Below are 11,477 nucleotides of genomic sequence, written 5' to 3' on the forward strand. Positions count from 1 at the left end.
AATCAGATTGCCTTCAGATCTAGCTATAGTACATTGCAGGGCACACACAAATGGAAAAGACAGAATTTCAAGAGGAAATGCACTTGCAGATAGTGTAGCTAAAGACACAGCCAAGAGAAATCCAAATAGAACGAATCATGACAATTGGGAAATGGCAGTCTTACACCCACCCTCACCTGATTTGACACACATTCTAACAGACCTACAAAGGTATGCCACTGAAACAGAGAAGAAGGAGTGGTGCTATCCAATCTTGCAGAAAAATCCAAAGTCTGGATTGATCTGCAAGGAGGGGAAGCCATGCATACCTCAGCATAGTGCATCCATCTTCATTGCACACTTTCACGGGGTAGGACACAACAGCATACAAACTACCCACATGTTGTTGAGCCAAAGTTTTTACATCACGGATAGCAAACAGCTAGTCACAGACTACATACACAGATGTATTACGTGCTTGAGAAATAATCCTAACAACCCACTGAAAATACCTCACCAACACCTTGACTACCCCACTACACCATTCACCCACTTGCAGGTGGATTATACGCATATACCTAAAACAAAAGGAAAACAAGAGTATGCATTAGTGATAGTGGACAGGTTCTCAAGGTGGCCAGAAGTCTTTCCTACAAAGGCAGAAGATGCTAAAACTACAGCCAAAATCCTGACTCAGCAAATAATTCCAAGGTGGGGCTGTCCTCTGGTTATTGAGTCAGACCAGGGGCCAGCTTTCACCTCAAAACTTAACAAGGAGATAGCCAGACTGTTACAGGTGGAATGGAAACTTCATATTCCATACCACCCACAAAGCTCAGGCATTGTGGAAAGAATGAATAGGACAGTTAAAGACAAACTCAGGAAGGCCACTGCTGGTACATTTCAAAAATGGAAACAAATTCTACCCATAATACTTGCAGAAATTAGATTGACGCCTAATAAGAAGTTAGGGATGTCACCATTTGAAATTCTAATGGGTAGGCCTTTCCCCACACCATGGGCAAAACACCCCCTGGTAGTGCAGGAAGGGGACTTGGACCTGATCAGAGAGGAGTAATCTGATCAAGGTCCTCAGTAAGGCCTCCTGCACACGAACGTATTTTTTTGCGGTCCGCAAAAACGGGTCCCATTTTTCCGTGATCCGTGACCGTTTTTTCGTCCGCGGGTCTTCCTTGATTTTTGGAGGATCCACTGACATGAAAAAAAAGTTGTTTTGGTGTCCGCCTGGCCGTGCGGAGCCAAACGGATCCGTCCTGAATTACAATGCAAGTCAATAGGGACAGATCCGTTTGACGTTGACACAATATGGTGCAATTTCAAACGGATCCGTCCCCCATTGACTTTCAATGTGAAGTCAGGAGTTAATATACCATCGGATCGGAGTTTTCTCCAATCCGATGGTATATTTTAACTTGAAGCGTCCCCATCACCATGGGAATGCCTCTATGTTAGAATATACCGTCGGATTTGAGTTACATCGTGAAACTCAAATCCGACAGTATATTCTAACACAGAGGCGTTCCCATGGTGATGAGGACGCTTCAGGTTAGAATATACTAAAAGAACTGTGTACATGACTGCCCCCTGCTGCCTGGCAGGTGCTGCCAGGCAGCAGGGGGCAGACCCCCCCCGCCCCCCCCCTGTAGTTAACACATTGGTGGCCAGTGTGGCCGCCCCCCCCTCCCCTGTAGTTAACTCATTGGTGGCCAGTGGGCCCCCCCCTCCCCTGTAGTTAACTCATTGGTGGCCAGTGCGGCCGGCCCCCCTCCCTCCCCTGTAGTTAACTCGTTGGTGGCCAGTGGGCCCCCCCTCCCTCCCCTGTAGTTAACTCGTTGGTGGCCAGTGGGCCCCCTCCCTCCCTCCCCTGTAGTTAACTCGTTGGTGGCCAGTGGGCCTTCTCCCCTCCCTCCCCCTCCTAATTAAAATCTCCCCCCTATCATTGGTGGCAGCGGAGTGTACCGATCGGAGTCCCAGTTTAATCGCTGGGGCTCCGATCGGTAACCATGGCAACCAGGACGCTACTGCAGTCCCGGTTGCCATGGTTACTTAGCAATTTGTAGAACCATTATACTCCCCTGCGAGCTGCGATCTCTGCGTCCGGCCGGGAGCTCCTCCTACTGGTAAGTGACAGGTCCGGCCGGGAGCTCCTCCTACTGGTAAGTGACAGGTCATGTCACTTACCAGTAGGAGGAGCTCCCAGCCGGACCTGTCACTTACCAGTAGGAGGAGCTCCCGGCCGGACGCAGAGATCGTAGCTCGCAGGTAAGTATAATGGTTCTACAAATTGCTAAGTAACCATGGCAACCGGGACTGCAGTAGCGTCCTGGTTGCCATGGTTACCGATCGGAGCCCCAGCGATTAAACTGGGACTCCGATCGGTACACTCCGCTGCCACCAATAATAGGGGGGGAGATTTTAATTAGGAGGGGGAGGGAGGGGAGAGGGCCCACTGGCCACCAACGAGTTAACTACAGGGGAGGGGGGGGGCGGCCGCACTGGCCACCAATGTGTTAACTACGGGGGGGGCCCACTGGCCACTAATGTGTTAACTACAAGGGAGGGAGGGGGGGGCCGGCCGCACTGGCCACCAATGTGTTAACTACAGGGGGGGCCCACTGGCCACTAATGTGTTAACTACAAGGGAGGGAGGGGGGGGGGGCGGCCGCACTGGCCACCAATGTGTTAACTACAGGGGGGGCCCACTGGCCACTAATGTGTTAACTACAGGGGGGGGCTGCCCCCTGCTGCCTGGCAGCACCTGCCAGGCAGCAGGGGGCAGTCATGTACACAGTTCTTTTAGTATATTCTAACCTGAAGCGTCCCCATCACCATGGGGACGCCTCTGTGTTAGAATATACTGTCGGTTCTGAGTTTTCACGAAGTGAAAACTCAGCTATGAAAAAGCTTTTATGCAGACGGATCTTCGGATCCGTCTGTAACCTACGGCCACGGATCACGGACACGGATGCCAATCTTGTGTGCATCCGTGTTCTTTCACGGACCCATTGACTTGAATGGGTCCGTGAACCGTTGGCCGTGAAAAAAATAGGGCAGGTCCTATTTTTTTCACGGCCAGGAAACACGGATCACGGATGCGGCTGCAAAACGGTGCATTTTCCGTTTTTTCCACGGACCCATTGAAAGTCAATGGGTCCGCAAAAAAAAACGGAAAACGGCACAACGGCCACGGGTGCACACAACGGTATTGTGCAGGAGGCCTAAAACTGAAGAAAAAGTTGCTTGTAAGTCTCCTTCTCTTTTACAAGAACCAACCCATCCATTCCAGGTAGGCGACCAGGTGATGATCAAGATCTTAAAGAAGGGAAAGGAACCAGGAAGCTTCACCTACGGACCACCCACCGAGGTAGTCGCGATCACCAGAACAGCAGTCCTCACTGAACAATCACCCACGTGGATTCACGCCACAAGGATTAAGTTGGTGAAGAAAAGAGAGGTACTAACGGAGGCAGACAGCCTTGACCTCGAAGAAGATACAGAAGGGGTACTAACGGAGGCAGACAGCCTTGACCCCCAACGAGATGACGCAGTCGGGAAATTCCTCGAGATGGCTGAGATGCAGTGCCTTAATAATTGTAATTTTGTGTCTCCTACTTACTGTCCCACGGCTGTGGAACAGACAGACATACCTGAAAACGGAATGCAGGGGGGAAGATAATCTGTGGAAGACAAAGGAGAACTTATGGCTGTACCTGGCTAAAACTCTGAACCTAACTGATTTCTGTCTCCGAACCACTTTATCTGCATCTAACATTTTGTAGACATGTCTGGTAGCAGTCCCCACCCCAGTAGATGTATGGACGGGGCTCCTACGTTCCCATTGGAATGACACAGATTTGGAGGATCATGATGTTAAATATGGATATGTAAATCCTTATCATGCTTGTTATAACTGTCCTACATATGAGACTCTGCAAAGTAATATGATAGAAATAATTACGAGGCTTGTTACAGCAGCAGAAATATGTTATAATTTCACCTGTGATGAGAAACTATTGCCTCCCTGCATACAAGCAAAAATGCAGAACAAGACTAAGCCAAATATTTGCGATAGAAACCTGGATAGTTGTAAAAAGATAGTATCAGGAAAGAATATGCAATGTAATATTACTAAAACAGTACCATCCCTAGACAAACATGTACCTCTACCAACAGGATGGGTATTGGCCTGTGGAAATACTAGTCACACATACATACCGGCCAATATTACAGAGGGACCCTGTACAATAGCTAGGTTGACATTAGCAATGATACCACTATTCCCAGCAATGCAGACACGACACACGAGAGACACTTCCCTACAGCTACCAGAAAATTGTGATTATAATGTGAATCTCCTCTCTAAATCAGAATACATGAGTTTAGGGATGTCTTTGATAGGGGTACCAGGGTTGGCCATATATAACCATAGGACAATATCAAAACTTGCCTGTTTTATGGTAAAACAAATAAATGTCACTGATGCAATTCTACAAGATATGCTGCTGGATATACAATCATATAAAAAGGCTATCTTGCAGAATAGGGCAACTATTGACTATTTATTGCTTCAACATGGTATAGGATGCTCAGCGTTCGCAGGGATGTGTTGTTTCAATTTATCAGACCACTCCCGTGGAAAAAAAGATAAAATAGGCCAACTAGAAGAGATGATTAAACATATAAAACAAGATGTTGACCAAGGTTGGTGGGACTGGATTTTTGGCTGGATAACTGACTTTGGTCAAATAAGGTAAGTTTTAGGAGTGGCACTCGCCGTGGTCGCTGCAATAGTGTGCCTCTGCTGTTGTCTACAGTGTGTGCCCTCCCTTCTTGCCATATGTAAAAATGTAGCCAAAAGAGAGGTACACTCAACATTCCACTATACTCCGGTAGAGGTAGAAGAGGTAAACACAACCTCAATAAAGCCTGAGGATTATACTCCTGAAGGGTATATGGAATATCCAAAGGCTTACAAGCAAACTATGGGAGAACAGAGAAAAAACCATATAGTATAAGATATATATATAAGGTTCTAAGAGGGGATTGATGGGGTATAAGTAACTCCATTTTGTCTGTTTTAGCAATGTGTATTACGATTACATCTGGCCAGTGCACTGTTTCAAGATTCCCTCTTTTTTGGAATGTGAGAAACTTCCTGTGCAGTTTCAAGAGGCCCATACATTCCTTAGTTTAAATACTCATACCTTATAAGGTCATTCTCACTCAAAGTATACTAACCCATATGTGTTTATATCTGATTAGTTAATGCTGTTACTATGAGTCATCTATTATGTTAATGCAGAGCTCATGTGTATTCATGCTATAGGTTAAAACAAATGCTAACATATGATTAGATGTAAAGGAAGTTCAACCCCCCTTTATCAAGTGTTTTCCAGCAAGGAATAAACCAGAGTGAATTGGAACAAAGCACGTGTTTGGTGTTCAATCTGATTCACCCTCCTGGTACCAGAAAAGACTTAATTCAAGCTTACCACCGAAAGTCTTGTGTCAGGGACACAAATAGACAAAGAGTCCAAATTGCCCTACAACATTACTGACAGCCAGGGACTGTAAGTAAATGATTAACGCCAGGTCCTCCCCAGCAGCTGATAACAGTGCCTGGGCTGTGTGCACGTCTCCCTGTCCCTGCGCTTGGCAGACGCTCCCTCACTCAGCAGAGCTGGAGGTTGCAGAGTTGGAGCAGTGCACAACAGGGAAGGGAGATCTGCCATCTGCTCAGTGTTACATGTATATATGAAAGCAACATGTGGTAAGAGGACCCCTTTGTGCTGCAGGAGATTAACCCTTTAGGGGGAGGGCTCTGGTTACTGACACTTTTGGGGGGCTATTGTTAGTGGCTAGTGAGGGCAGGCGGGATTAGCCTCAGTGTGAGGGCAGTGGAGGCCATCTTAACTGAATAGTGAAATTGCAGTTTTATGGTTGCTAAGGGCTGAATCTTATTAAATATGGGGTAAGTCAGTCTAATAGTAACTAATTCTGGAATATCATGTTATTAATAACTACATATATGAAAATTTAAATTAGGGTCTAAATATGACAGTTATCCTTTAAATAAGCAAAAAAAAAATCTGCAAGTAATTTTTTTCTTCACAGTTGTTCCCTACATTCTTTTTCTCAGTCATCCTTCCCATGCACTAATGCATATGGAATTATAAACAGAATGATAATGGAATTGTCTGACATGAAGCAATAGTTCTTCATTGTTCTAACTCAGTGATTGTCCTTCTCTGTTACAGAGTGTACTTTCTTGAGGAGAACTGTTGATAAAAATATTAATCACTGCTTGTAACAGAAAGCATACGAGTACATATATATTTATAGTGAGCTTCTAAAATTGGCTGTCACCTTCTCTTTGCATAGCCTTTCACTGTGGAGAAAGTAGGACCAATCAGTAAATGCATTTTACATGTTATTAGTACTTTGTTTAATTAGTTTTGGGATTGAAAGCATATGTTACTTCTATTGTAAGGATATAGTCTCAATTTATTCCAAGTTTATCCTTAAAGGGAATTTGTCACCTAGTTTGGGGTCAGTAAATCACCTAGCATGCCATTATGCAGCTGCTATTTAGGATCTCAATAGTGCCCATAAAAAAACATCTGTCCCTGTAATGAATAGTAAACAAAAATCAAACCTACTGTCCCCATCTGTGCAGTGCACATGCATCTGGACTCTTCTCCCAGTAAGTACAATTTTCATCTACAATTTTTCACTGGGGCAGATTGGTTTGCTATTGGCATATTTAGAACCCTAACAGCATGCTAGTAGTATATGAAGTTATAAGGAGTTTGATACCAATCACTGATAACACCTCCCCTGTGTAAAACTGATTTCAGAAAGAGCTGAGATTTACTGTAAATGTATGCAACTTTGGTGAATCTTTTTCCACAAAACTACAGATGTAGCCGAGTTAAAATTGACTCTAATAGCACAATATCAATAGTTATCTCGGTTATCTCATGACTAGAGTTGAGCGAACACCTGGATGTTCGTGTTCGAGAAGTTCGGCCGAACTTCCCGTAAATGTTCGGGTTCGGGATCTGAACCCGAACCGAACTTCGTCCCGAACCCGAACCCCATTGAAGTCAATGGGGACCCAAACTTTTGGGCACTAAAAAGGCTGTAAAACAGCCCAGGAAAGAGCTAGAGGGCTGCAAAAGGCAGCAACATGTAGGTAAATCCCCTGCAAACAAATGTGGATAGGGAAATGAATTAAAATTAAAATTAAAAAAATTAAAATGAACCAATATCAATTGGACAGAGGTCCCATAGCAGAGAATCTGGCTTCACGTCAGCAGAGAATCAGTCTCTTCATGCCATAGCAAAGAATCTGGCTTCATGTCAGCAGAGAATAAGTCTCTTCATGCCATAGCAGAGAATCTGGCTTCATGTCAGCGCAGAATCAGTCTTCATGTCATAGCAGAGAATCAGGCTTCACGTCACCCACCACTGGTACAGGCCACTGTCACACATTTAGGCCCCGGCACCCAGACAGAGGAGAGCGGTCCCGTAACAGAGAATCTGGCCTTATGTCAGCGCAGAATCTGTCTTCATGTCATAGCAGAGAATCAGGCTTCACGTCACCCACCACTGGAACAGGCCACTGTCACACATTTAGGCCCAGGCACCCAGGCAGAGGAGAGAGGTCCCGTAACAGAGAATCTGGCCTTATGTCAGCGCAGAATCTGTCTTCATGTCATAGCAGAGAATCAGGCTTCACGTCACCCACCACTGGAACAGGCCACTGTCACACATTTAGGCCCAGGCACCCAGGCAGAGGAGAGCGGTCCCGTAACAGAGAAACTGGCCTTATGTCAGCGCAGAATCTGTATTCATGTCATAGCAGAGAATCAGGCTTCACGTCACCCACCACTGGAACAGGCCACTGTCACACATTTAGGCCTCGGCACCCAGACAGAGGAGAGGTTCATTCAACTTTGGGTTGCCCCACAATATAATGGTAAAATGAAATTAAAAATAGTATTGAATGAGGAAGTGCCCTGGAGTAGAATAATATATTGTTAAGGGGAGGTAGTTAATATCTAATCTGCACAAGGGATGGACAGGTCCTGTGGGATCCATGCCTGGTTCATTTTTATGAACGTCAGCTTGTCCACATTGGCTGTAGACAGGCGGCTGCGTTTGTCTGTAATGACGCCCCCTGCAGTGCTGAATACACGTTCAGACAAAACGCTGGCCGCCGGGCAGGCCAGCACCTCCAAGGCATAAAAGGCTAGCTCTGGCCACGTGGACAATTTGGAGACCCAGAAGTTGAATGGGGCCGAACCATCAGTCAGTACGTGGAGGGGTGTGCACAGGTACTGTTCCACCATGTTAGTGAAATGTTGCCTCCTGCTAACACGTTCCGTATCAGGTGGTGGTGCACTTAGCTGTGGCGTGTTGACAAAACTTTTCCACATCTCTGCCATGCTAACCCTGCCCTCAGAGGAGCTGGGCGTGACACAGCTGCGTTGGCGACCTCTTGCTCCTCCTCTGCCTTCGCCTTGGGCTTCCACTGGTTCCCCTGTGACATTTGGGAATGCTCTCAGTAGCGTGTCTACCAACGTGCGCTTGTACTCGCGCATCTTCCTATCACGCTCCAGTGTAGGAAGTAAGGTGGGCACATTGTCTTTGTACCGGGGATCCAGCAGGGTGGCAACCCAGTAGTCCGCACACGTTAAAATGTGGGCAACTCTGCTGTCGTTGCGCAGGCACTGCAGCATGTAGTCGCTCATGTGTGCCAGGCTGCCCAGAGGTAAGGACAAGCTGTCCTCTGTGGGAGGCGTATCGTCATCGTCCTGTGTTTCCCCCCAGCCACGCACCAGTGATGGGCGAGAGCTACTTTGGGTGCCACCCCGCTGTGAACATGCTTCATCCTCATCCTCCTCCACCTCCTCCTCATCCTCATCCTCCTCGTCCTCCAGTAGTGGGCCCTGTCTGGCCACATTTGTACCTGGCCTCTGGTGTTGCAAAAAACCTCCCTCTGAGTCACTTCGAAGAGACTGGCCTGAAAGTGCTAAAAATGACCCCTCTTCCTCCTGGGCCACCTCCTCTTCCATCATCGCCCTAAGTGTTTTCTCAAGGAGACATAGAAGTGGTATTGTAACGCTGATAACGGCGTCATCGCCACTGGCCGTGTTGGTGGAGTACTCGAAACAGCGCAACAGGGCACACAGGTCTCGCATGGAGGCCCAGTCATTGGTGGTGAAGTGTGTCTGATCCGCAGTGCGACTGACCCGTGCGTGCTGCAGCTGAAACTCCACTATGGCCTGCTGCTGCTCGCACAGTCTGTCCAGCATATGCAAGGTGGAGTTCCACCTGGTAGGCACGTCGCATATGAGGCGGTGAGCGGAAAGGCCGAAGTTACGCTGTAGCGCAGACAGGCGAGCAGCGGCATGGTGTGAACGCCGGAAGCGCGAATAGACGGGCCGCACTTTATGCAGCAGCTCTGACATGTCGGGGTAGTTGCGAATGAACTTCTGCACCACCAAATTCAGCACATGCGCCAGGCAAGGGATGTGCGTCAAACCGGCTAGACCCAGAGCTGAAACGAGATTTCGCCCATTATCGCACACCACCAGGCCGGGCTTGAGGCTCACCGGCAGCAACCACTCGTCGGTCTGTTGTTCTATACCCCGCCACAACTCCTGTGCGGTGTGGGGCCTGTCCCCCAAACATATGAGTTTCAGAATGGCCTGCTGACGTTTACCCCGTGCTGTGCTGAAGTTGGTGGTGAAGGTGTGTGGCTGACTGGATGAGCAGGTGGAAGAAGAGGAGGAGGAAGCTGAGTAGGAGGAGGAGGAGACAGGAGGCAAAGAATGTTGCCCTGCGATCCTTGGCGGCGGAAGGACGTGCGCCAAATAGCTCTCCGCCTGGGGCCCAGCCGCCACTACATTTACCCAGTGTGCAGTTAGGGAGATATAGCGTCCCTGGCCGTGCTTACTGGTCCACGTATCTGTGGTTAGGTGGACCTTGCCACAGATGGCGTTGAGCAGTGCACACTTGATTTTATCGGACACTTGTTTGTGCAGGGAAGGCACGGTTCTCTTGGAGAAGTAGTGGCGGCTGGGAACAACATACTGTGGGACAGCAAGTGACATGAGCTGTTTGAAGCTGTGTGTGTCCACAAGCCTAAATGACAGCATTTCATAGGCCAGTAGAATAGAAATGCTGGCATTCAGGGCCAGGGATCGAGGGTGGCTAGGTGAGAATTTACGCTTTCTCTCAAATGTTTGTGAGATGGAGAGCTGAACGCTGCCGTGTGACATGGTTGAGATGCTTGGTGACGCAGGTGGTGGTGTTGGTGGTACATCCCATGTTTGCTGGGCGGCAGGTGCCAACGTTCCTCCAGAGGCGGAGGAAGAGGCCGAGGCGGCGGCAGCAGCAGCAGAAGAGGCCGAGGCGGCAGCAGCAGAAGAGGTAGCAGGGGGAGCCTGAGTGACTTCCTTGTTTTTAAGGTGTTTACTCCACTGCAGTTCATGCTTTGCATGCAGGTGCCTGGTCATGCAGGTTGTGCTAAGGTTCAGAACGTTAATGCCTCGCTTCAGGCTCTGATGGCACAGCGTGCAAACCACTCGGGTCTTGTCGTCAGCACATTGTTTGAAGAAGTGCCATGCCAGGGAACTCCTTGAAGCTGCCTTTGGGGTGCTCGGTCCCAGATGGCGGCGGTCAGTAGCAGGCGGAGTCTCTTGGCGGCGGGTGTTCTGATTTTGCCCACTGCTCCCTCTTTTGCTACGCTGTTGGCTCGGTCTCACCACTGCCTCTTCCTCCGAACGGTGAAAGTCAGTGGCACGACCTTCATTCCATGTGGGGTCTAGGACCTCATCGTCCCCTGCATCGTCTTCCACCCAGTCTTGATCCCTGACCTCCTGTTCAGTCTGCACACTGCAGAAAGACGCAGCAGTTGGCACCTGTGTTTCGTCATCATCAGAGACGTGCTGAGGTGGTATTCCCATGTCCTCATCATCAGGAAAAATAAGTGGTTGTGAGTTAGTGCATTCTATCTCTTCCACCCCTGGGGAAGGGCTAGGTGGATGCCCTTGGGAAACCCTGGCAGCAGAGTCTTCAAACAGCATAAGAGACTGCTGCATAACTTGAGGCTCAGACAGTTTCCCTGATATGCATGGGGGTGATGTGACAGACCGATGGGCTTGGTTTTTATGCGCCATCTGTGCGCTTTCTGCAGAAGACTGGGTGGGAGATAATGTGAACGTGCTGGATCCACTGTCGGCCACCCAATTGACTAATGCCTGTACCTGCTCAGGCCTTACCATCCTTAGAACGGCATTGGGCCCCACCAAATATCGCTGTAAATTCTGCTGGCTACTGGGACCTGAGGAAGTTGGTTCACTAGGACGTGTGGCTGTGGCAGAACGGCCACGTCCTCTCCCAGCACCAGAGGGTCCACTAACACCACCACGACCATGTCCACGTCCGCGTCCCTTATTAGATGTTTT

The sequence above is a fragment of the Bufo bufo genome, chromosome 3 (assembly GCF_905171765.1).
Source record: "Bufo bufo chromosome 3, aBufBuf1.1, whole genome shotgun sequence".
NCBI classification, from domain to species: Eukaryota; Metazoa; Chordata; class Amphibia; order Anura; family Bufonidae; genus Bufo; species Bufo bufo.